The 25,568-nt window shown below is 42.1% G+C and overlaps 1 protein-coding gene across 3 annotated transcripts in view; it reads right to left on the bottom strand.

The window, feature by feature from the left end:
• OSBPL3 (oxysterol binding protein like 3) overlaps positions 1-25,568 on the bottom strand; it is a 149,898-nt gene that overhangs the window by 101,208 nt on the left and 23,122 nt on the right. The window contains exons 1-2 of one of the 3 annotated variants that reach the window (XM_054726000.1): positions 21,907-21,927; positions 3,942-3,993 (exon numbers count right to left, since the gene is read on the bottom strand). The exons of 1 other annotated variant lie outside the window; for it this stretch is intronic. The gene's annotated coding sequence lies outside the window, so the exon portion shown is untranslated. Of the gene's footprint in view, positions 1-3,941; positions 3,994-21,906; positions 21,928-25,568 lie in introns of those variants that run through there. One more of the 3 variants, XM_054725997.1, reaches the window with a different exon arrangement.

Here is a 25,568-nt window from a genome sequence, read left to right as displayed (position 1 = left end):
AGGGGATTTTATAAGTTCTGGGTACATACACACAGTGGTGTTTCAGGAGTTTGATTTAAACTCCTAATTGAAGCTCTCACTGTTTTGACAGTTCTCTCAGTGAGATCTATGTAGTGTACCAGCAGACATGATCCTTCCTATAAATAACAACTCAAAAAAAAAAAAAAGACTAAGAAATCAGACTTCGTGTCTGAAAAATAAAGGTGTTTTCCTGCATCATAATCATTCATAATGTACTCTGCTAAATACCAGTCTCACACAGCCCTCTATGTGGGGGGAAAAGTAAGTCCTCACAGCCCAGTTACCTTGGGGAGTGCTGCTCCTACATTCCCCCTTGAAGACACACAGCAATGCGTATTAACACAGTGAAGGCTCTGAGGGGTTCTGCAGTTATAACAGGCAAACAGCAAAAGCCACATCTGTTAACTTGTTGAATTTATTCCAAACCTATTTGATCATGGAATCTACTGTTGAAGCGACACTTACCAACATTCCACCAGCCTGATGATCCTGTCTAACTTTAAAACTCCATTATCCTATGAGTCCATGAAATGGAACCCTTTTAAAGTTTTGTTTACTGTCATGTAGATAATAGCTTAACACGCACAGGCACCACTTCTTGGCTATGAATCAGGCTCAGAACAGCCAGTAATAACATTTGGATGCTCTCTGTTTATAGTTTCATGTCTAGACTTGAGAGGTGCAGAGAGTCATGAGAAGCCATGACTGTCCCATAGAAACCATAAGCGATGTTCAGAGACGGGGGACACAGTTCTCCATTTGACCCGATCTTCCCTAAAAGTCCCTCCTGGACTCTCATTATCACATATCTTCCCACAAACCTCACTTCCCCAGCCCCTTCCCCCTTGCTTTCTAAAGCTTATTACTCAGACTTCATCTTTTCCATTTCAGTCTGAAATTACCCTGAAGAAAAAATGTTATTCTCATAATTAGCTAGTTATTAATATTAATAACAGGAAGAGAGCGAAGGGGAGGCCAGACAGTATAAGCATGGCCATCTGGGCAGCTTCACCAGGACGATACAGCTTCATTCTCCCCAGAGAACCCCTGGCCCATGCCCTGCAAACTGCTGGGGGAAGGGACGGGACAACGGGAGAGACAGATGCATGCCCAATACAGTCGGATGACATAGGGAAGATGCTTGTCTGTCAGTCTAGCCTGGGGAACAAAGGCCATTAGCTAGAAGGGTGGAGCCACTGCAAATGCTCGGAATCTTGGAAGGGTTAAAATCCCCAAAGAGTTCCCTCTCTCCTTGCTCCCTCTCTCTCTCTTGCTCCATGGCACGCACTTGCCTGTGGCCTCCCTGTTCTCTGTCATAGCCATGTGGTCTTAGGCAGCTGCATGGGCCTTGCGGACCCCCCACCCAATGGACTGCAGCTGGGAACCACGAGCTAAGCTAGCCAGAGGCTGACGTGGACTGGACTTCAATATGAAGCAGATACTATGGGCAACGGCCTTAATTCTAGCCCTGCTGCAGGAAAGACTGGACTTCTTCCACGGCGGGACGAACAGACATGGGGCCTTGAAAGGGAACCCCCTTAATTTTGCATCATTAGTAAAGCTTTCCCATGGGGACCTCGGGAAATGCTTTTCCCTGAGGCACCCCAAGAACTCCACTTCTGCCGAAAACAGAAACATCTGGATGGGAAGTACATCATCTCCAGGAGTGGCGCTCAGTTACCTGGACAAACTGCTCAAAAAAATCTTGTGGAAAATATATCATGAATTAAATACTCATGCAACTGTTATGCATGCTTAACTTAAAAACCTATTTCCAAGAAATTGGCACTATATTTACCAAGAAAAAAGGAACGTGGAATCAACAAAGTATTCACTTAACAAATGTTTATTGGTCACTTACTATTATTGGTCAGGTACGTCTAGACGCTGGCGATAAAGCAGTGAACGAAGTCTGAAACACTGTACTACAAACAATACCACAGAATAGACTAGAAAATTCAGTAATACCACTCCACATGACGTTTTTCAGAGAAAGTTTCTAAACGGAGGAAGGCTGACTTGAAGAGTACAGAACTGTCTTACAAGGTACAAGGAAAGTTTTTATACCCGTGAGAAGGGCCTGGGAAAGGCAACAGATAATTTATTTTGTATCTATCATTTCCCAGGTGCCACACTAGATGTGTGTGTATTGGTGTGTGTGTGTGTGTGTGTGTGTGTGTGTGTGTGTGTGTACTGGTATACTTTTTTAATTCTCAGAATTATCCTTTAACTTAAGTTTTAAGCTTCATTTTATAGTTAAGAAACTGAGATGACCTAGTGGTCCAACTTTTGTAATACGCCTGATTCCAAATCCGTACTGTTTATATAAGAACTAGAGGCCCGATGCACGAAATTCATGCAAGAGTGGGCCTTCCTTCCCCTGGCCGCCGGCACTGGCTTCCCTCTGGCACCCGGGACCCGGGCTTCGCTCCAGCCCCGGCTTAGTCCGGAAGGACATCTGGAATCAGGTCTGGTCTAATTAGCATATTACCTTTTTATTATTATAGATAGTGAGGTTATTCCTGAAACTGAATTCACAGCCAATTCAAAGCAACAATTCTAATATGAATTTATGATAGAGAAAAGATATCTCAAAGAATGTGAGGAAGAAGAGTGGATATCAACATCGTGTCAAAAAAATAAACTTCACAAATTTGTAGGACTCATACTAAATTCTTGCAAAACTTACCACAAAGCTACAGGAATCAAGATAGTATGTACTGGCATACAGACACATAGGTAAAATGGAATACAATTGAAAATGCAGAAATTAAACTCTCACATGTTTGGCCAAATCATTTTAGACAAAGGAGCCAACACAATTCAATGGAGAAAAATAGTATTTTCAACAAATGGTACTGGGAAAAGTGGATTATTTTCACATGCAAAAGAATGAAGTTGAATCCCTACTTTACACCACATACAAAAATTCAGTCAATATGGTCCAAAGATTTAAATGTATGAGCTAAAACTATAAAACAATTGAAAGAAAACATAGGGATAAATTTTCCTGATCTTGGATTAGGTCATCATCTCTTAGCTATGATACCTAAAGTAAAAGCAATAAAAGAAAAAAAATAGTAAGTTGGACCTCATCAAAATTTCAAAAATTTATGCTTCGACAGATAACATCAAGAGAATGAAAAGACAACCCAAAAATGGGAGAAAATTTGTGCAAATCATATATCTAATATGAGTCTAGTATCCAGAATATATAAGGAACACTTACAACTCAACAATGAAAAACAACCCAATTTTTCAAATGGGCAAAGGACTTAAATAGACATTTCTCCAAAGAAAACACACAAATTCTCAATAAACACATGAAAAAATGCTCAACATTATTAACCGAGAAAGAAATACAAACTATAACTACAAGATAAGCAAACAAACATGCAGATAATGACAAGTGCTAGCAAGGATGTGGATAAATTGGAACTCTCACACATTTTTGTGGGGATGTATACTTTGGAAAACAATCTCGCAGTTCCTTAAAATGTTAAACGTAGTTACAAAATGAGGCAGCAATTCTGCCCCTGGATATATACCCAAGATACTTTAAAGCATATGTCCAGACAAAAACTTATACAAGAATGTTCATAGCATCATAATTCATAATAGTCAAAAAGTGAAAAAAAAAAAAACAAATGTCTATCAACTGATGAACAGATAAACAAAAAGTGGAATATCCATATGTTATAAATTAAATGTCTGTGTCATCCCAAATTCATATGCTGAAGTCTGATCTCCAGTGTGATGGAATTTGGAGGTAGGGCCATTGGGAGATAATTAGGTCAGGAGGGTGGAACTCTCAGGCATGGGATTAGTGCTTTTATAGAAGGAAAGCTTGCTTCCTCTTTCTGATCTCAGCATTGTGATACAGATGACAGCCATCTAGAAACCAGGAAGTGGGCTCTCACCAGACTATGGCTTCACTGGCACCTTGATCTTGGGACTTCTCAGTCTCCAGAACTGTAAGAAATAAATGTTTGTAGTTTAGGCCAACCAGTCCAAGGCAATTTGTTATAATGGCCCAAACTAATGGACCATACAATGGAATATTATTTAGCTATGAAAAGGAATAAAACATTGAGTCATATTAAGCATGGATGAACATTGAAAATATTATGCTAAGTGAAGAAAGATGAATTAAAAAGGCCACATATCACATGATTTCATTTATATAAAATGTCCATAATAAGCAATTTATAGAAACAGAAAGTCGTGTTTGCCTGGGCCTGAAGGTAGGGGGAAATAGGAAGTATGGGAATTCGTTTAGGGGTGATGAAAACATATTAGAATTAGGTAAGTGGTGGTAGCTGCACAATTTTGTGAATGTGCTAAAAAATGAATCACTGACTTACACACTCTAAAAGGGTACAACTTGTGGTATGTGAATTGTATGTCAACTTAAAAAATCCTTCCCTCCCAAAAATAATCTTTGAATCAAATAGAATCAGTTACTCAGCTTCTTCCACAGAAACCACTGGCATTGAGGTGAATCTACTTTTGCTGAGTCAGATATATGACACTGGGATCTAGTCCTAAGATTCAGAAGAGAACTATTCTGAGTTCTGAAAGAGATGAAGAAAGCTCCAATAGGGAAGTTTTGAGAACTCCGCCATGACTGCTTTAAACTATCATACTTAATTGCAAACAAAAATGAGCTACATAATATCAACATGGGAGCCTATAATTTCATATCAGTCCACATAAAGCCTGAACCTATATGCGCTACTGAACTCATCGAAAGGAAAGAATGAAATAGCAAAAGTCAAAGGTCAAAGTCAACTTCAACGTGTGGAAACACCAATACAAATGATAACAAGACTTGTCCACCCGGGGCTGCCTCACTGTCCTCACAGAACTCTAACAGATCACCAAGATTCCTCCTGAGGTGAGAGGCTGCTGACAATCCTGGCCAGGAATGAAACCCGGGGGGTCCTCCAAGAGCTTGAAGGCCTTCTCCCCTGGCAGGCAGGATCAGCTTCGATCACCGAGGGCCTGTGTGCAAGCAACCAGGGGTCTGATGAAAGCCCTCACAGAAAGACTAGAAGCCAGATCTAGATGTGACGTTAAAATGACCTTTAAGCTCCAAAACAACTGCTTGATCTTTGATCTGTCTGCTTGCTTTACATTTAGCAAAGGTTCGCATTAAAAAAAAAAAAAAAAGTTACAACAACTCTACTTCTCAGAAATACCACCATGTAGATTGAAATAGAGATATGTATGTACTCAATATTCACTAGTCAAACCATCACCAGTCAAAAGAACCCAAGCTAATGAAAAGCCTGAATTTCACTGTCTGCAGTTAAATGAGCAAGGTAAATAAAGCAAGCTCAATCACGAATCATCTCAACTTTTGAGAGGTTTTGTTCCAAAAGGTAATTATAAATCAGCTATTTGAAACTCAAAACACTTTTTCATAGAAATCTGTTAGCTCGTGGTCATGTACCCATGGGACCCAGAGATCTGTGCAACGCACGTGAAGCAGAGAGCTGATGGGCTCACAGAGGGAAACTGCCTTCCAAATTCAACTCCAGAACGGGCCTCCGAGTAGCAGTTCCCTGGCTATGGCATCGGGCAGTAGGGTGCATACCCTCTGGTCCCATCATTCCCCAGGTATCCTAAGCCAGTGGACAAATACAAGCCATGTCCACAGTGGGAATCCCATCCCACTGCCATTCAGACATACAAACCCATTCACGAGAATTCTATAAGGCTGGGAGTATCTGTGGCATTTTGCTACTCTCCTAATATACTAATTTCAATGAATGTCTGCTTATCTAGAAATGAAAGCAAACAAACGAATTCTCATTATAGGGTGTTGTTGTTTTTTAAAAAAAACTTTTTGTTGACATACAACATTCATACAGAAAGTCCAACTGCTGGATTAAAAAAAAAAAATTCTTAGGGAAAATACCTGGAAAGTCATGACCTTCAGCAAGTTCTAGATGATTCTTTTAGTCAATACAGCTTTTTATCACCATTATGTCCTCCCCCCAGCAGGCACCACAAACATATTTGCGGAATCTCTGTACCGTTAACACCATTAGTGTTGTGGATGTAATTCATTTTTAAAATACCCTAGAATAGCCTACACACACTGCAATAGGGACTAATGGGATTGGCCTGACCTCAGAGAAGGCATTGTTTAGATAGAAATAGGAAATAGATGGTTTAAAAATAGCAATAAAAACTATCCATAAATGCCGAGTGTCTGGACTAGGTTACCAAGGGCCCCAACAGAACACAGTGAGGTGAACTGGCACAGCACAAACCCCCATGTCAGAAGGGCAGGGTTGCCCCGCCACGGTGTGACCTGACCCATCTGCCTCTTCATGCCATGACCTCCTCAACCAGGAAACTATTCTCACCCAGGGAGCTGTGTGGCTGAGTGACGAGGCTGGGAGGGAAATTAAGTTTTCAGTAAATACTCTGGTGCCTTTAGAATGTGGTTTCACTAATACATATTGCTTATTAAACAATTAAAGAAACAGAATGCATTATGTGATTCATCATTGCAATAAACCCCAAATGAGAGTCGGGAAATTTGTAATAACTCGGGCCACGCTCCCTACCCTCTCCCTCCCTCTCCCTGACCCCTCTCCTGGCTCTCTGCTGACTTACACGGAGCTGCCAGCTCGGCCCCCAGTCCTCAGCCTGACCTCATTCTAGCCTGACCACCTGGTCCTGACTCATAGCCTTGCTGTCAACCATGCTATTTGTGCTTAATCCCCAGCCCCACTTCAGGGTTTCAGGTCAAGGATCTCTGTCCCCCTCCCCAACCCCGACCCCGACAACCAGGCCATATTCTCAGTGACTCTGAGCTTCTTGGGAAAAGTAATGGATCATCCTCCTTAGGGAAAACCACATCATTAATTCTGAATACAAAGGAAGCTAATCAGCTAAGGGTCAATACAGAAGGGGGGAAAGGGTAGGTTTGAGTTAGTTTTAGGAGAAGAAAAACAGAAAGAGCAAACATATAAGTATAACCATCAGAGATTCTCTGCAATATAGCTCTCAACTCCCCTAACTGCCCATCCTCGCCCCTCCCCCCCCCCACACACACACAGTATCATTCTTTTTCATCTCTGGAATGCAAATCTAATCCTAGATGATACTCTCCATCAATATGATAGATTCTCTATCAACAGAGGGTCTCCGCCAATCTCAGGTCTTTCTTTAATAGGCCCACAAAAGAGCCAAGACCCGCTTGCTGAGTTATCTCTGCAGAGAGGAGCTCATCATGACTGGGGGTCAGGACTCGGGCACCTGTAAGAGGGGCTCCCCTCCTCAGAGGACCGCCCTCCCTGTGCTCAGCCCCTCCCCTCCCTGGCTCCTGGGATGACCCAAACCTAAGGCAGCCACGGCACTGACCAAGCTGAGCCAACCAGATTCACACAATTTCGGGGACAAGTGGGACTACAGTGGGGAGCTATTTTTAGCCACATGCGGAGATGAGAGACGGGAAAGGCAGAAAGAGAGAGGGAGTGAGAGACAGCCAATGGGATATCAGTGATCTCAGCCTAATCAGCTGCCCCGAGGCTCTATGAGCAGCTCACCAACCTGAGGGTAGTCACAAGGCGTTCACGTCCCATAAGATCCCCTTCTCCCAGGACAGTTAGGTCGGTAACTGAGCTGCTCAAGGAATCAGGCTGTTCTCCCTTCTTGGCGATAATACAAATCAACTACAAATAGCCGTTATCAGTGTCCTCCCTTTATGTCTGATGTGCCTACATATACATAAAGGGGACAAGGGAGGGGGCAAAGCAATTTATCTTTTTTTTTTTTTTAATCCTCACCCGAGGACATTTTTCCACTGATTTTTTTTTTTTAGAGGAGAGAGTTGGAGGAAAAGGAGGTGGGGTAGAGAGAGAAACATCAATGGGAGAAGGACGCATCGATTGGTTGCTCCTTTTCCTGAAGACTCTAATTCAGCAGTATGAATGTTTTTTAAAAGATGACTAAAATGTACAGGATTGAGGATTACCACCTGACAAAAGGAAGTCTCGAGGCTTCTGTATTACACACCAGCCTCAGTTCCCATAACTACCACCGCAGTTTCACCTCCAGCACACCAATCCACCGGCCTGCAGTTCCCCTCACTCGGGCCTTGAGGCTGTGCAGCAGGCCCCGCCCCACTGTGAGCAAGGTAGAGCCACCGTGTCCAGGTTGTAGCTCAGATGAGGCTTTCTTTCCATCCGTTCCTGCCTAACATACCCAGATACACAGGAGATACAGAGAAAGGAGTCTAAGCATATCACTGCAGAAAATCATCAAAGCACGGAGGGACACAGCAAGAGCAGAAAGGAGCAAAGGAATTACAAAACAGCCAGAAAACAGTGAACACAGTGTAAAAGGACTAAATTCTTCAATCGAAAGACAGAGAGTGGCTGAATGGATAAAAACAACCATCTATTTGCTGCCTACTCACTTCAGATCTAAGGACACACACAGACTGAAAGTGAAGGGATGGAAAGAGATTTTTCCATGCAAATGGAAACCAAAAGAAAGCTGGGGTAGAAATACTTACATCCGACAAAATAGACTTTAAGACAGAGACTGTGTAAGTGACAAGAGAAGGTCACTGTATAATGATAAAGGGGTCAACCCAACAAGAGTGTATAATACTTATAAATATTACGCACCCAACATAGGAGCACCTAAATATATAGAGCAAATATTAACAGACCTAAAGGAGAAAATAGACAGCAATGCAATAATAGTAGGAAACTTTAATACTCCACTTTCATCAACGAATAGAGCATCCAGACAGCAAATCAATAAGGAAGCATTGGCCTTAAATTCCATGTTAGACCAGACGGACTTAACATCCCCAGGCGGGCACACACGCTGCCCTTGTACACACCTATTGTAGCAACTGTATTATAAAAATATTTGTTTGCATGCCTTCTCTTTTTACCGAATTATAAGCTCCTAGAGGACAGATGCTCTTCTTTTTCATCTTTATATCCTGCTGTCCAGCAAAATGCCTGTCATCTGATAGGTAGTTAAATGTTCGGTGAATAAACTAATAAACGGACCCCTGTGGAAGTCACACAGGCACAACTGTATCGAAGAATATTGGGGGCGCTGTTTTGTTTGAGTTGAGCAAAAGAACACTTGGATGAATATAATCCCTAATGTTATTTAATTAGATGGTCCATAATGTGCCCTGGGTTCTAAAAGTTACTTAATAATTCTCCAGCACACCGAGGAGAAAGCTCTCAGCAATCTTTAACTCAGTTAGAAGCAATGCTGAATTCATCTTATGTCTAGACCTCATTTCAAGTGGACTCATGTGACTTCAGCTCTAGCCTTAGACATCACTGAACAAAATGTCTGAAAGATGCTGGCAGGGGAGTTGGCAAGACAAAGATATATCATATACACACCCTTTAAGAGTTTTCTGAATAGCACTTTGCTAAGCTACAGGCTTGCAGGATTTAAAATATGACTCAGAACACCAACTGTGATGCCAACGCTTTTATTTTTGGATTTTTTAGCAGAGAATATGGCTATAAAGTCAACCTACTCAGTCTCAAATTCCCTAAATTTCCTTCTAGAGAATCGAAAAGCATTTGGCATTTCTCCAGGGATCATTTTATTGGCATATATAGTTGTGCTGGTAAAATTTTGGTAACTAAAGAAGAATTAATAACTGAAGCTCTAAATAATTACCATGATATCCTCAAGCACAGACGAAACTTGTTCGTGGAAATGTGCATGGGTGGATTGTTCAGTTTTGGGTTTTTTCCACAATGGTACCCTGGCTTGCCATTATACCTGTGATCTCAGGCAAGTGGCAAGGGACAATAACAGAAGGACCACAGTTTTGAGAGAGAAAATGAGATCAGAGAAAATTCAATGGCATGGTAAAAATAGTTTATGCTTTACACCAACTGTGCTTTGCTATTCAGCACCTTCACTCCTCATTATGCTCTTAAATCAACTTTATTGAGGTACAATTTATCCTACCTAATAATAGACAAATACGCAAATTGACCGTACCTTTGCTATGCCCGCGATTGGCCAGGAGGCACGGGGGGGCGGGACTCAGGGTGGCCGGGGTGGCTGATTGGCCGGCGGGATGCTGAGCTCGAGCTCAGCGTCTGCGCCATGGCTGTGCTGCGGCACAGAAGGGGCCTCTGGGGCAGCGAGCTCACGTTCCGCCGCGGACCATCAAAAAAGGGGGAGCTGGGTGCCTGTCCGCTCAGGCACCAGGCCTTTCAGAAGCCTCCTCCGCGCTGGAGGCTTCTGAAAGGCCTGGTGCACCAGCGATCAAAAGCAAAAGCGTGGGAACTGGGTGCCTGTCCGCTCAGGCACCAGGCCTTTCAGAAGCCTCCTCCGCGCTGGAGGCTTCTGAAAGGCCTGGTGCACCAGCGATCAAAAGCAAAAGCGTGGGAGCTGGGTGCCTGTCCACTCAGGCACCAGCGGACAGGCACCCAGCTCCCCCCCTCTACACGTGCATGATTCAATCATGCACTGGGCCTCTAGTATACAATAAAATGCACCCCTTCTAAGAGCACAGTTTGAGTTTGGACAAATGCACATGCCTATGTAACCACCACCTCAAACGGACATATATAACATTTCCTTCACCCCAGAAGTTCCATCCTGGCCTTTTGTAATCAAGTCCCACAGTGATCTCTCTGGTTTCTATCACTATCAATTAGTTTTGTTTGTTCTACAACGTCATATAAATGGACTCATACAGAATATGCTTCTTTCTCTCAACATAACGTTTTTGAGTTCCAGCCACGGTGTTGCTAGTATCAGCAGCGCCTTCCTTTTCATTGCTGAATAGTATTCCATTGTATAAATATACCACAATTTGTCAGTTCACCAGTTGATGAACATGAGCTGTTTCCAGCTTTCAGTTGCTATGATAAAGCTGTAATTAACATTTATATATAGGCCTCTGTAAGAGCAGAACTATTAGGCCATTGGGTAAAAGTGCTTAACACTGGAAACTGCCAAACCGCTCTCCAAAGTGGCTGTGTCTCTTTCTGCTCCCACCAGCCATTCCTACAGCTCAGTTGTTCCATATCCTCAGCAAACACTTGGTATTGACAGTCTTTTAAATTTTAGCCTTGCTGGTGGGTGTAGTAGGTGGACCTCACACAAGGTATAAAATCTGATTTCCTTCAACATTCAACCTTTCCCTCTGCCTATAAAACACAATCTATGTATATAAAAGGCTAATATACTAAGTGTCCCTCCCACCTTCCGACCAGTCGCTATGATGCGCACTGACCATCAGAGGGCAGACGCTCAACACAGGAGCTGCCATGAAGCACACAGAGAAACGGCACCGCAAACCTGGTGCCCAAAAAGCAACACTCGGCTTCCCCCAAGTGAGACACGGGCCTCACCACCACCCCGGAGCGACAGCCCACCAAACTGCAGCCAACACTGCCCAGATCCCATGGCACAAAATGCGGCCCACAGCCTAGCCCAGCCCAGCCCGGAAATGGTCACTGTGGGCACAGAGTAATGACGTCACGTAGCAATGCCTGGCTTCCTCTCCCTAGCAACGACTAGCCTCCTTGAAGTTTCTTTAGCCCAGGAACACGACTTGCTTCATAGTCAGGTGGAAGCATTTCACACTTGAACCAAATGTCTGTGAAGCGTTCTCCCATGCCTCATCTCATTTGATCCTCAAAGAATTCCTGGAGTAGGAGACTCGGGAGAATCCTATTTTCTTTTCATTAGCTGGAAAACAGAGATTTAGAAGTTTAGAAACTTGACCCGGCTGAAAAGAAGTAAGAAATGGTGACCTTGAAAATGACTTAGGTTTTCTCACTGCGCAGAATATAGCAAACACTGCTGCAGTTAAATATTTCACCCTTTGTTCTCCCTGCGTGATCTACAATAATAAGCTGCTTCGTGTTGACATTTACTGCTGTGTTGCTGACAAGTACCTGAAAGAGAAGTTGGGGTGCTTCACTGGGCTAGAAAAAGTTTAGCTACATCAGAAAGCAGGTCTAATTAAGCAAGTTTATTCTATATCTATAAAAGGCTAAGTTGACTCACGTATGGGCGATACGTACAAAGCTCTTGCTGGCGCCAATGGCATGTGTGTGTTTCCATCTGTCATTGTTGATCTTGAATTTGGTTGCCACTTCCATTATAGAGAAAGGGTGAATAGAAATATTAAAATATTTCTTCAAATTACTTTCCTTTCAATGTGCATGACTTTATACACTGGGCCACTAGTATAGTATAATGAAACATCACTGGGTCAGAGTACGAAGTCTTAAATCTTTTTTAAAAATATATTTTATTGATTTCAGAGAGGAAGGGAGAGGGAGAGAGAGATAGAAACATCAATGATGAGAATCATTGGTTGGCTGCCTCTTGCACGCCCCCCACTGGGGATCGAGCCACAACCCAGGCATGTGCCCTTGGCCTGAATCAAACCTGGGACCCCCTCAGTCTGCAGGCTGACGCTCTATCCATTGAGCCAAACCAGCTAGGGCTAAAGTCTTAAATCTTATCACCAAATTTGTCACTAAAAAGTTGATTAATTCTGTAAAAACCATCTATTCCAACTTCATTTTCCTTGTCTATAAATGGTTAAGTTGGTCCAAATGAGACAAATTCTTTTCCTAAAAAATAAAAAGAATATAAATAAGGTTTACTAAAAGCAGCATGTTGTCCCACAGTTTTCAAAGAAATTTTGTATATATCCTATTTAATGCCAAAGGAATAGAATAGCACATATTTATTTAAAAAGAGAAACAAGAATTCATCCGGAGAGGAGATTTCATTCAATGAAAGGCTCCCTCTTTGCCTGGTGCTCCAAAGCTGGTTTGCCAAATCAGTGAACCTTAATAATCCCTTTTGTAGTCATCTGAGCTTAATTCCAAAAGCACACCTGTTTTTAAAAAACTTTATGCTTCAAAAAGCACAACTAATCACCTTTGGTCATTCATGTTTTGCTCACTAAGCTTTGAATTCTAGGGAGTGACTCAATCAGCACACCATTGGAATTCATTTGCCATTATGCCTTGTGCATATACAATATTTCTTTGCTATTGTGAAGCCTCATCTATCTAGCAATGTATGGAAACTAAGCAAATTCCAACAGTCGGTCCTCATCCTTTGGGTTTCGTAAGGCAAGATGAGAGTAAAGGTGAAGGCAAAGTGAAAGATAAAGGCAGGAAAATATCATACATTCTTCATGAGGAAACCTGAGTCAGAGGAACAGATGAATAGTAATCAAAGGTCAGGAAGAAACGCATGGCAAAACACTAAAGAAAACTCGTTTTCAATTCCAAAGGAAAACAAATGGCAACTAGAACAACTGGCATTCAAGGGGATATGAGAAAAAAACATTTTTTATCTTCATTTTCCGTCTAAACAAACATATTATATATTGCCTATCCAAGATTCAGATTACACTTGACAAAGGTTTTCCATATCTTGTTCTAAAGATATCTCAGAATATGCCAGCAGAAGCAGAAGAAACCTTTTATCGCTGACAGCAAAAAAACACACATGGGTTTCAGTGGGAGTCTATTTCAACATGAATGGAAGAAGTTGAGCTGCAGCTTTAAAAATATCTCATCAAGTATTTAAAAATATGCAGTGTACTTCCAAGGGCCTTTACCTATTGAGGAAATGGAAAAGAACCTAACTGCCATCAATTCAGTCAGTCATTAACCTTTCCTGGGTCACTAATCTCTTTAAAAATCTAATGAAAGTTATGGTCCAGTCTTCCCAGAAAAAATGATCAGATGGCCTTGCACAGTGCCAAGATGTCCAGCTCCCTGTCCCTGTCTCTTCCACTGAGACTTTAAGGGTTTAGGGACCCTAGGTTTACATGAGGGACCCCTGATCACGTAAATTCATCAATGAGATTTCTGCTGACACTCATTTAAACATGACCTATATCCAAAAAGAGGACGCAAACCTCTCCTAATCCAAACCCCAAACACACGTGGTAGAATTTGAAGGTGATTTTTTAAAATTCCCCAAGTTATTTAATATTTTCATAGGAAGCACACGTGTAGGATAAAGTGAGCTGTGGAAATGCTCTCAGACATCCATTCCCAACCAGTGCCTCCTCAACAACAGGGTAGGCTGAGAAGTATGAACAGACATTTGGGTCGGTGGTGTCGGGGCCTTGCATTTCTAGAGCAGGTCTAGTCTTTAAAAAATGAATTCATCATGGGGCCCAGAGAGAGAGTAAAAGGCTGAGAACAGTTCAAGTGCGGCCCTGACCAGCAACACAGGGGCAGTTCTGTGCTTTGATGGAAAAGCACTGGACTAGGAGTTAGAAAGCCGGGGTTCTCGCCCTCGCTCTTCATGTACAGCTAAGTGTCACCAGACAAGCACAACCCCTCTGGGTCTCGGTGTCTGATCTTTAAAATAAACCATCAGGCTATATGAGTTATAATGTCGCCTTAACATAGGCCAGAGGACTTTTCCTACTGACTAGTTCTAACCAGCGTTCAGCTTTCCCCTTAGCTAGTTCTTACCCATCTTATCGTAATGCTTATAGCACCCTGTGAGGATGCATACACTTTCTCGATTTAAACTTAAAGAGGTTCTGCCATTTGCCCATCATCACAGGGATTCGAATGCAGGCCTGACTCGAGGCCACCTTCTTGCTCACCACACTGTGCTGCCTTTTCCTGGTCACGGTCCACACTGTGGGCCTAAGGATCTGGGGTAGGTGAGAACACAAGAGCAGGAGAAAACCAACACACCCCGGAGATGCCAGAGACAATGAAGGAAAAGGGGAGGGGTGGTGATGGGATGGAGGGAGGCCAAGCTGCCTGACATTCAAGCATTTTAAATGCTAGGCATTCAAGGATGAACTTTCCGGGATCCCTTTTTAGAACAAAAGAAAAATTTCAAGACACAAGGTGGTCTCAGTGGCACACACCCTACTGTCTTGTAAGGTAAAATGCTATGTTACAAGCCAGTGAACCTTCTTTCCTTCATATTCGAATTCCACTCTGGCCTATGCTGCTGTAGCAACTCCAGCCTTCATGGTTCACAGGAGAAGAATGGAAAGGCTGCTGCCCAAAATAGTTTAATAAGGGCAGCAGTGATTCATGGAATAATAACAGGCCAAGCAGGCAGGCGCCTGCAGAACAGGCCCAGCTGAGAGGGGTTTCATGGCTTCAGGTTAAACTGGAGAATAAAGAGGACATTCATTACACAGGTTCAAGGAGGAAAACACCATTAATACCACTTGCAAACTCCCAGAAAGGTACTTCAGCCCGACAATTTATTAACATTGTCCTGGAGTTCAAAAGCAGCTGACCCAGGACGGTAAAAAGGGACAATGCAAACACATGCCTTTAGAATGTTCTCTCTCAATGGACTCTGACTTAGTCCCCACATTCACTAATGTGAAGTTTATGAATAACAACATCTTAAGTTTATGAATAATTTAAAACGGGCAAAACGTGTAAAGGAGAACAAAAGCACCCAGAAAACTGTAAAGAGACTGACAACCATAGGCCAGTCTGAAAACCCAAACCAGACTGACCCCAGAACACGTGGGTCATTCATGGTACTTCTAATTATCCTTCTGTTCCCTAAGAACATGGACAGTTGAGCAAAACTGTGAGTATGTTACACAAGAGAAAGACAATCTGCTCTTCCATCATTCATTTATCGTAACCTCCAGCTGAGGAGCATTTGCAAAGCTCCCAGTGCTTACCCATAGTCGATGTTCATGCAATTAGTTATTAGCAGAGAAAAGTAAACAGATGAATAATTCACAAAGTTAGTAAGTGCTTTGGCTATCAAAGTTTGGAATTTCAGCCAAAGAGAGAGTCAAATATACATATGCAAAAATACATGCGTTATACATGGCATAAATAGAAAGGGTAAAACAAAAAATTCTAAGAAAGATTTCTTGGACTTACATTGCTTTAGTCTATAAATTACTCCGTGGATAAGATGAAAAAGGCTAAGTTTAAAAGAAGGGACAGAACATGATGAAGCTGGTGAGAGAAGGCAGATCGTATGTGTAATTGCTCTAAAATGGAAATCTGAGAGAGAGTCTATTTTCTCAGCTGGCGTCAAAAGTGAGAGTGTGGAAGTGATGGGAAATAAGGTCACGTGAGAGCAGTTTTTTATGTGTGGAAAGTTAACTCTCACCACTTCGATGCAGGCTCATTTGAAAAAGGCCAATATCATCTAACTCAACAAGTTGTAATTTGTTATTTTATTTTTTTTAGTTTTTTTCTTTATTGACTTTAGACAGGGGAAGGAGGGGACAGAGAGAAACATAGATGTGAGAGAGAAACATGGATCGGCCACCTCCCACATGCGCCCTGACCGACATCTAACCCACAACCTTTTGGTGTACAGGACGATGCTCCAGCCGAGCCACACCGGCCAGGGCTACCTCCGGCCAGAGCCACCTCAATGAGTTTTTATTCAAATATCACACAGATAAATACAACAGGCTCGACAATGACCTTATTGATCAAGTGTAAGTCTCCTTTGCTGGACATCTGAGAAACCATAATATTTCCTTAATATTCTACTCATGTGTCTGAGTTAGAAGCTTTAATGACAAATAACGTTGTTTCTTAGATTAAGACAAAAATGATCAGTACTAGAATATAAGTGAAATGAAAATCATTGTTACAAAACAGCAACCACAAAAAATACTTTCACCAACTATTAGAGTATAAGGTACCTGCTAGGCCAAAATGGAAGACAACTCTCTCTCTTTTTTCTCTTATAATATGTTGTTGTTGTTGTTGTTGTTGTTATTATTAGGGAGAGGGAGAGAGAGAGAAACATCAATTAGTTGCCTCCTGTATGCACCTTGATAGGGACCAAACCTGCAACCTGGGCATGTACCCTGACTGGAAATCGAACTAGCGACCTTTTGGTTTATGGGTCAACATTCTAACCAACTGAGCCACACCAGCCAGGGTAAGACAACCCTCTTTTAACATGTGCTTTACCAAAAACATGTCTATCTTTTCCCCCTAACCACTGAAGAGTAGCATAAAGAACATTATGGTTTCAAGAAGCCCATGTTCAGGCTGGTCTTCTCAAAACCAAATTAGAAATCAAGATGAACAGCCCTGACCAAAGTAGCTTAATTGGTTAGAGCACTGTCCTGATACACTAAGGTTGTGAATTCAATTCCTGGTCAGGGCACATACAAGTCAACCAGTCAATGCAAGGAACAACAAATCTCTCTCTCTCTCTCTCTCTCTCTCTCTCTCTCTCAAATCAATTTTTTGAAAACATTTTTTAAAGAAATCAAAATGAACAATGCCAGGAAAACTTAGTGTAACTACTCAGAAGGCTTTATCCTTTAAGTAAAGACTGTAAGATTGACTGCCATACAGTTTACCTTTGAATAAATCTTTTCTAGAAATATATTGCCCTTCAGAAGCAACACAATGACCTGTGTTTGAATTAGGCTGTGCTTGCATTTATATCTTATATTCCTGGTGCACAGTTCAACACCCCTGGGCTTTTGGCATTAGGCAGTTGGAAAAGCCAAAGATTACAATTTTGCTGAAATGCTTTCTTCCTGGGAGAGTTAATTAAACCTACTTCACAGGTTTGTCTCAATTTATGTAGTGCACAATCTTGAGAATTGTATGTAATCATCGGAAAATGACTTACAAGAACCTTGTAGTGGCTTTTTCTTTTTTAAGATAAGAACCTCTTTTGAAAAATATGTGCAAGGTTGCTCATCACAAAGTTTTTTTGTACTAGTAAAAACTCTGGAAAGTAAATAGAGAATTGGTAAATAAGGTTTTATATATCTATACAATAATCTATAAAGCTTCTATTGAAATAATAAGATAGATATAAGGAAGATTTTTTTCACTTAAGAAAATAATTATAGAATCACAGTAAGTTATCAAAATAGTGCAGAGCAGTCAGCGTACCCTTCACCCAGCTCCCACCAATAGTAACATTTTGTATACAACTAGTCAAAACCAGGAAATTAACAACAGCACAATTCAATTAACTGAATTATAGAGTTTACTCTAATTTCGCTATTTTCACATGCACTGGTTTTCTGTGCATGTGCACATGTATGTGTACTGTTCATAATTCTATAAAATTTCATCTCATATATTCATGTAACCACAGCCACAACAACCAAGATACAATATTGGTCCATCACCTTGAAAAACTAAAGGAGAACCTTTTGCAGTGTTAGAAATGTTCTCTATCTTGGTCTGAGTGATGGTTATGCTATTCACTCAAGATTTATTCAATTTAAAATATAAGTTATGCTCAAATTAAAAAGAATAATGAGGCTCTATTGGTTGACATGGACACTTAATTCAAAACTAGAGGCCCGGTGCACTAAATTCATGCACGGGTAGGGTACCTAGGCCTAGCTTGCGATCAGGGCCTATCTTCCCAGGCTGCTGGCAGTCGGCCCCACCCGCCACACTGATGGTTGTCAGAGTAGAAAGGTCCTGGTACAAGGTCTCATTTACTTAACAAGCAAGCATTCCGAGTCCCTGAAATGTGAAATCGGGATAAATGCAAAGTGCAGAAGTTTCTATGATGATGGCCAGGTAGGTTTCTTCCTTTTAAGGTGCAAGTCTCCAGCTCCTTTTCTAAAACCTCTGAGGCCAGATATGTTTACAATTATTTTTTGTTGATGTTAACCTTAGAAAGGTAATATGGTATGCATATCAGATAATAACAGACCCCAAATGACCTAGAACAGCACCTCATAGTTAAACAGATTCTTATTTTTACAACAAAATGTATGAACATTCCTATTAACTTGAACAAAGACCAAAAATTGCTTCATGTCAGTTAAGGTCAGACTTTGCCATCTAATGAGCTATAAACAAAGAAAGAAAACCTATTGCTATTCAGATTTCACAATTATGGTAAGAGACGGGATTACAAATAACTGTGCAGTGCTGGGCATAAGGAGGCGACCACTGCTACTGTTCCTTCTGCAAAGGTAAGACGCAATGGCAGTGTCTGCCGGGAAGGCTATTCTCTCTGTGGCTCCAAAGTGAACAGTTTCAGGGGCCAGAAGAAACGTCCTAATGTAAGATGTAACCTCAGAAAAACTCCCCCCGTGACATCCCGAATTTCCTCAATGTATTGGTCATTTGAAGTTCTATATGTCACTACTTCCTTATTGGAGGAGTCTGCCCTGGCTGGAGCAGCCCAGAGGTTTGTGATTTATGCCACTTCCATGGTCGGACTTGGGCAGCGCCATGCCCAGCACTCTACAGCGATCTCCATTCTGGAGAACCTGGCCCTCTCGTCCCACAGCGCCCTGGGTCAGACCGCAGCAAATAGTGACACAGAGAGAGACAAGATGCTCGGGTCAGAGGGGCAGCGTTCCCTGGGGCTGACTGTGTCTTCTCCATGGCACACCTAGATTGGGATGGAGTCCTCACAATGTCATGACCCAGAATAAATACTATAAACAGGCGTGACTTATGAATCTTTCTTGACACTTATTGTACTCCAGGGAAGGCAGTAGTCAGTTTACCTTGTGTTTCAGGTTAAAGACAAATGAGAAAAGACAAGAATAGTTAACCTTAAGAATCCTTTACTCAACAGTCTTCCCAACATAGACAAGAAACTATAGTCAATTATTTCCCTTTAATATGCAACAACAACAAACAAATAAGGAAGAAATTTAAATTTGTCAATCTGAAGTCAAGAATAATTTAAGAAAATAATCTGATTGGAGAGAAACCAAAGAGGAAAACGTGATCTTGATTTTGAGGGATGCCTGGAGTCTTTGTATTCTAAAACACAACATTCTGGTTACAGAAGTAGCTGCAGAAACACCTCCTCAGCTTATCATGGGACTGAGCAAGAGCGTCCATTTCCCTACGTGCGTTACACTTGCCCCACTCCATTCCTGAGACACCTGTGGTGATGCCAATAAGAAGAAACGCCAGGTGTTACAAATGTCATGGCGACACTATAAACAGGACTCCCTCTCCCTCCCCAAAAGAGAAGGCATGCCCATCGCTCTTCTGGATGCTCTATTTCATCCAAAGGTTTGTACCATAAAATGGCTTTTGTAATCTTCTCATTTGGCAAGGTAACACTGACATTTTAAATTAAGGAACAATCTACATCTACATTATTGTCGAAAATATTTTACAAACTATAAAACACGAAGCAATTTAATTCTGGCACAATGAGTCAATATCTGCCTTTTTTCCCTGACAAATACCATGAGTAGCTTTTTTCTTGTATTTGAGGAAGTAAAATCAATCTAGGTTCTGGGGACACACCACTTTCAAAGCCGCTGCTCTCCGGAGGCTTAGCATCTCAGTTAGCATCCAGAATAATGCCCAACACAAAGTAAGCACTCACTAAGTATTTTTTAAGACCACGCTGGTAAAACGTAGTGCCTGAATTTAAAAACAATGACCCCAAGTGGGGTTTACCGTGCTGAAAGCAGCACTCTCAGACATGGTGCGAAGATTACCGGCAGCAAAGGACAAGAGAAAACTAGAAGTATGCACAAGGCTGAAAGCTGAGCAGTCGAGAGTGTCTTTGCGACTCACCATGTATCTCAATGACACACTATATTAATCACAATATGAGATATAAGAAGTTCATTGCTCCTAAGAGGTCCAAATTATGTCTACACTCTGTTCAAAAATGTAGTTAATACATTCTAGAGACATGCAAGACAGCTGATTTAAAGTATTTTATTTATTAGCACTTGTTCCTATTGTTATGTAACAAGTTACATTAGTAACTTTAAGCAACTAGTTAATTAGGCTCATAATTCAGGGGAGGGGTCCAGAATTTGGGGAAAGCGTGGCTGGGCGGTTCTGGTGTGGGGTCTCTCATGTGCCTGCAGAAATATTTAGTGAGTGCTTACTGAGTGTTGGGCATTGTTCTAGGTGCTAGGTGAGATGCTAAGCTTCCAGAGAGCAGCGGCTTTGAAAGCGGTGTGTCCCCAGAACCTAGAATACCTGGTGCTCACTTAGCCTTTGTTGAAAGAATAGATACAGGACACGATGTTAGGGGCCTGCGATCAGGTGCCAGGGGGAGCTGGAATCACCTGAAGACCCAACCGGGTGGGTGTCCAGACGGCTCCCTCGAAAAGCTGGCCGGTGGCGCTGGCTGGTGGCTGGCAGCTCAGCTGGGGCTGTGGACCACACCTCTCCAACATGGCAGTCCCAGGGTCGTCGCATTTCTCTATGGCAGCTGGCCTCCGGAGCTAGGACTCCAGGAGAAGCCAAGCCGGCAGAAGGTGCACGGCCTTTATGGCCTGGTGTTGGAAGTCATGGCGTCCTTTCTGCCATATTCTAGTGGATGAAGCAGTCACAAGCCAACTCATATGCAAGAGGACGGTATATAGACATACCTATCGGTGTAGGAGAATTTCTGGCCATTTTTTAAAAACTGCCACAGTTCTTAAAAGGGTAAGTTTCAATGACTTCCACAGTGTGGTATACTGCCTTCCAGCTATGAGTCATTATGAGGAAAATATTATCTGGTATTTTGTTCAGTCTAAATATCTTCTTTTGGTTCTATAATAAGCTAAGCTGAGTTAATTGATTAGCTTAACAAGAGGGTCACAGAACAGGTTTTGGACTTTTGAACTCTTAAGCAACAAATTGGCCACACAAGCACAGGAGTCCTGCCCATTTCTTAAGGCCAGGCTCCAGGCCTGAGGTACCTCTGCAGGTGGCACTGATCTCGCCCGCCCCTGCTCTGCTCACTTCCCTCCTCATCACATACTTTGGATTGGTGAGCGGTAGGAGCAAGTGGGTGGGGAGGGAGAACAATGAGAGAGACACTGAGTCCATCTGCATCATCAGGCTTGTGAGGATAAGAACTTAATTCTTTCTCTTTCCCAAGCACCCAATAAAGACTGGCTGTTTGGCTTGTGCTCAAAGTAGAAAGGAGGAGCCTTACTGTTCCTTGTTCTTGCCCCATTCATACTTTTACATCGCTGAACAAAGCAGACAACGTGTGTGCCAGGCGGCTGGACGGCTGAGTTCTAGGGAGGCTTAGAGCTGTCTACAAAATAAGCCAGACAGAGGAGGGCAGCATATGATCTCACTTATGTGTGGAATCTAAAAAAAACAAAAAAAAAGACTAAACAAAACAAAACTCATGGATACAGAGAACTTAGTGGTAAGTGGGGGTGGGGTGATGAGTGACGGGGATCAGGAAGTAGAGCACTTCCTGCTGTGAAATGAATAAATGAACAGGTCCTGGGGGGTTGGTGACTAGAGTAATGAATGTATTGCAGTGATATTGGAAGGTCCCCAGGGCAGTGGATCTGGAATGTTCTCATGACAAGAAAAAAATATATATATAGCTTTTTATGGTGATAGAGGGAGGTCTTAGGAGTAGGACCAGGTAACTATTTTCAAATATCTGAAGTATTGCTACACAGAAGACATCAGACTTATTCTACTTCAGAAGGCGTATGGGTAGAAGTTAAAAATAAGCAAATCTACCTTATCGTTTAAAAAAAGAACCTTTCGGACCTGCCCAGGTGGCGCTGTTGGCTGGAGTGCCGTCAGGTTATTTCTAGGTCTCAGTTTGTCCCTTCCAGCGCTCACATCCTCAGACTCAAAGAGGTCCCCTTCCTTTATCACCACGAGGCTGACCTCATCAAAGGAGAGGTGCAAACTGCCTCCTTCTCCCGAAGCTTAGTGATCCACCACACCAGTAAGCTCCAGTGTATAAAACTCAACCATTAAATTGTATAGTGAATACTGGACCAGGCCTGATGTCACAGCTGGTGAGTGCTGGACTTCAAACTGATGATAATAATCACATGGATAAACTCACTCCACACAGACACAGCCCAAGTGGAGAGAGCCTGGCCTTACTGGACTATTTAAACAGTGCCCTATGTTTAAAAGAGTGTTTGTAAAAATCATTCGTTTGGAACTTACACTTTGTTTTTCCCCACAGAAATGCTATTGTGAATGACCAGGTTCCTAGGCCAGGCCATTAAAAGTATTTATTCTGTAAAAGCACAAAGAACCAGCACCAAAGTGCCTGAGGAAACTAACTGGACCACACTGCATGGTTGTTTCTTTTACCAGAGAAAATATTTAGTAATGCAATCAGGGCTCCAGGGACAAATATTCACCCACCTTGACATGTACGCACGGCTTCATACAGACACACATACGGCTGAAAGGGGATTTCTCAAGAATCAAAATGCCTGCAGCGATGCTCACTCAAGTCCTTGTCACACACAAAAAAAGAAAAGTAAACTCATCAAAGCTCTCAAAGGCAAAGGTAGAAACAATTTAGTTCGACACACAAAACATGTACAACTTCTTGGCCAAAGGTAATAGGAAAGAAAGAGGGCCATTCAGAACAAGTTTGCTCAGGATTGAAGTGGTTGTGTAATTTGGAACTCAGATCACTAAAAGGCCTGGCTTCAAGTCAATGCCTAACAGATGAAAATCAAGTTGCAAAATAGCAAAGTCTGAACCTGAGTTGAAAAAAATTCAGTTTCATATTTATATAAAGCTAAGTCTTAAATCTTAGTTAATAGATAAAAGATGCATTTACATGAAATTGTGCCAAAGGCCCACAATTAGTATTTTTTTTCATTTAATATTTAAGCAACAGCCACCACCACCACCACCCCATAAAAATAATGACTCTCCTAATATTTAAAAATAATATATTTCATAAGGGGTTAATGTCTAAAATATATAAAGAACTCATATGAGTCAATAGCAAAATAACAAAATCTGATTAAAAATGGACAGAGGACATGAATAAACACTTATCCAAAGAAGACATACAAATGGCTAACAGGTACATAAAAAGGTGACCAACATCACCCATCATCAGGGACATGCAAATTGAAAACACAATTAGATAACACCCCATGCCTGTCAGAATAACTAGTATCAAAAAGACAAGAAACAACAGTGTTGGTGTAGATGTGGAAAAAAGGGAACCTTTGTGCACTGTTGATTAGAATGCAAATTAGTGCAGCCACTATGGAAAACAGTTTGAACGTTCCTCAAAAAATTAAAAATAGAACTACCATATGATCCAGCAATTCCATTAATGAGTATTTATTTAAAGAAAATGAAAACACTGCCGAAACCGGTTTGGCTCAGTGGATAGAGCGTCGGTCTGCGGACTGAAGGGTCCCAGGTTCGATTCCGGTCAAGGGCATGTACATTGGTTGCGGGCACAACCCCGGTAGGGGGTGTGCAGGAGGCGGCTGGTCGATGTTTCTCTCTCATCGATGTTTCTGGCTCTCTATCCCTCTCCCTTCCTCTCTGTAAAAAAATCAATAAAATATATTTTAAAAAAGAAAAAAAAAGAAAATGAAAACACTAACTTGAAAAAATACATGCATTTCCATGTTCACTACTTATAAGTTAAAAATACATGCACCCCCATGTTCATTATTTATAAGACATGGAAATAATTTAAGTGTCCATCAATGGATGAATGGATAAAGTGTATGTGTGTGTAGAGGAGTGGTGTGTATACACACACACACACACACACACACACATTTTCTTTATCCATATATGTACACATACATACATATATGTACACACACACATATATATCCTATCTAATAAAGAGGGAATATGCAAATTGACCATCACGCTGTAACAAGATGGCTGTGCCCACAGCGTAGGCAGGGATTCCATAACACAAGATGGCTGCGCCCACAGCAGAGGAGGGGATCCCGTAACACAAGATGGCTACGCCAACAGTGGAGGCTGAGTTCCCATAACAAGCCTTAACGAGCAATCAGCAGGGACCTGAGGCCGAGGCCCCCACTCGGCGGGTCTTGACAGGGGTGGGGCTGGCCAGGTCTGGATCTAGCCCAATGAGGGTGGGGCCGGCCAGGTCTGGGTCTCACACGATTTCAAGGCACACGTGGGTGGGCAGGACTTGACTCTGCTTCCCGTGGCGCACCCCAGACTCTGATAGGAGGAAGATTTTCATATACATTTTACTAATTTTCTTTCATCTTTGACACTTCTATTATAGATAAAGGGCAAATAGCAATATTAAAATATTTCCTCTAATTAATTCCCTTTTAATGTGCACGAATTTCATGCACCAGGTCACTAGTATAATAATAAAAGTGTAATATGCTAATGAGCTGCAAGGGAAGCCCGGGTCCTGGGTGCCTGCTGGCAGATGGAGGGAAGCTTGGGTCCTGGGTGCCAGAGGGAAGCCAGTGTCAGCAGCTGGGGGAAGGAAGGCCTACTCTTGCATGAATTTTGTGCATTGGGCCTCTAGTATATACAATAAAATAAAATTCAGTGATAAAAAAGAAGAAAGTGCCCTAACTGGTTTGGCTCAGTGGATAGAGCCTGTGGACTGAAAGGTCCCAGGTTTGATTCCGGTCAAGGGCATGTACCTTGGTTGCGGGCACATCCCCAGTGGGAGGTGTGTAGGAGGCAGCTAGCTGATCGATGTTTCTCTCTCATCGATGTTTCTGGTTCTCTATCCCTCTACCTTCCTCTCTGTAAAAAAATCAATAAAATATATTTTTTTAAAAAGAAGAAAAGCTTGCCATTTGTGTCAACATGAATGTACCTGGAGGGCATTATGTTAAGAGA

Source organism: Eptesicus fuscus, chromosome 14 (assembly GCF_027574615.1).
Source record: "Eptesicus fuscus isolate TK198812 chromosome 14, DD_ASM_mEF_20220401, whole genome shotgun sequence".
Lineage (NCBI taxonomy): Eukaryota > Metazoa > Chordata > Mammalia > Chiroptera > Vespertilionidae > Eptesicus > Eptesicus fuscus.
This window is presented reverse-complemented; position numbering and strand designations above follow the sequence as displayed.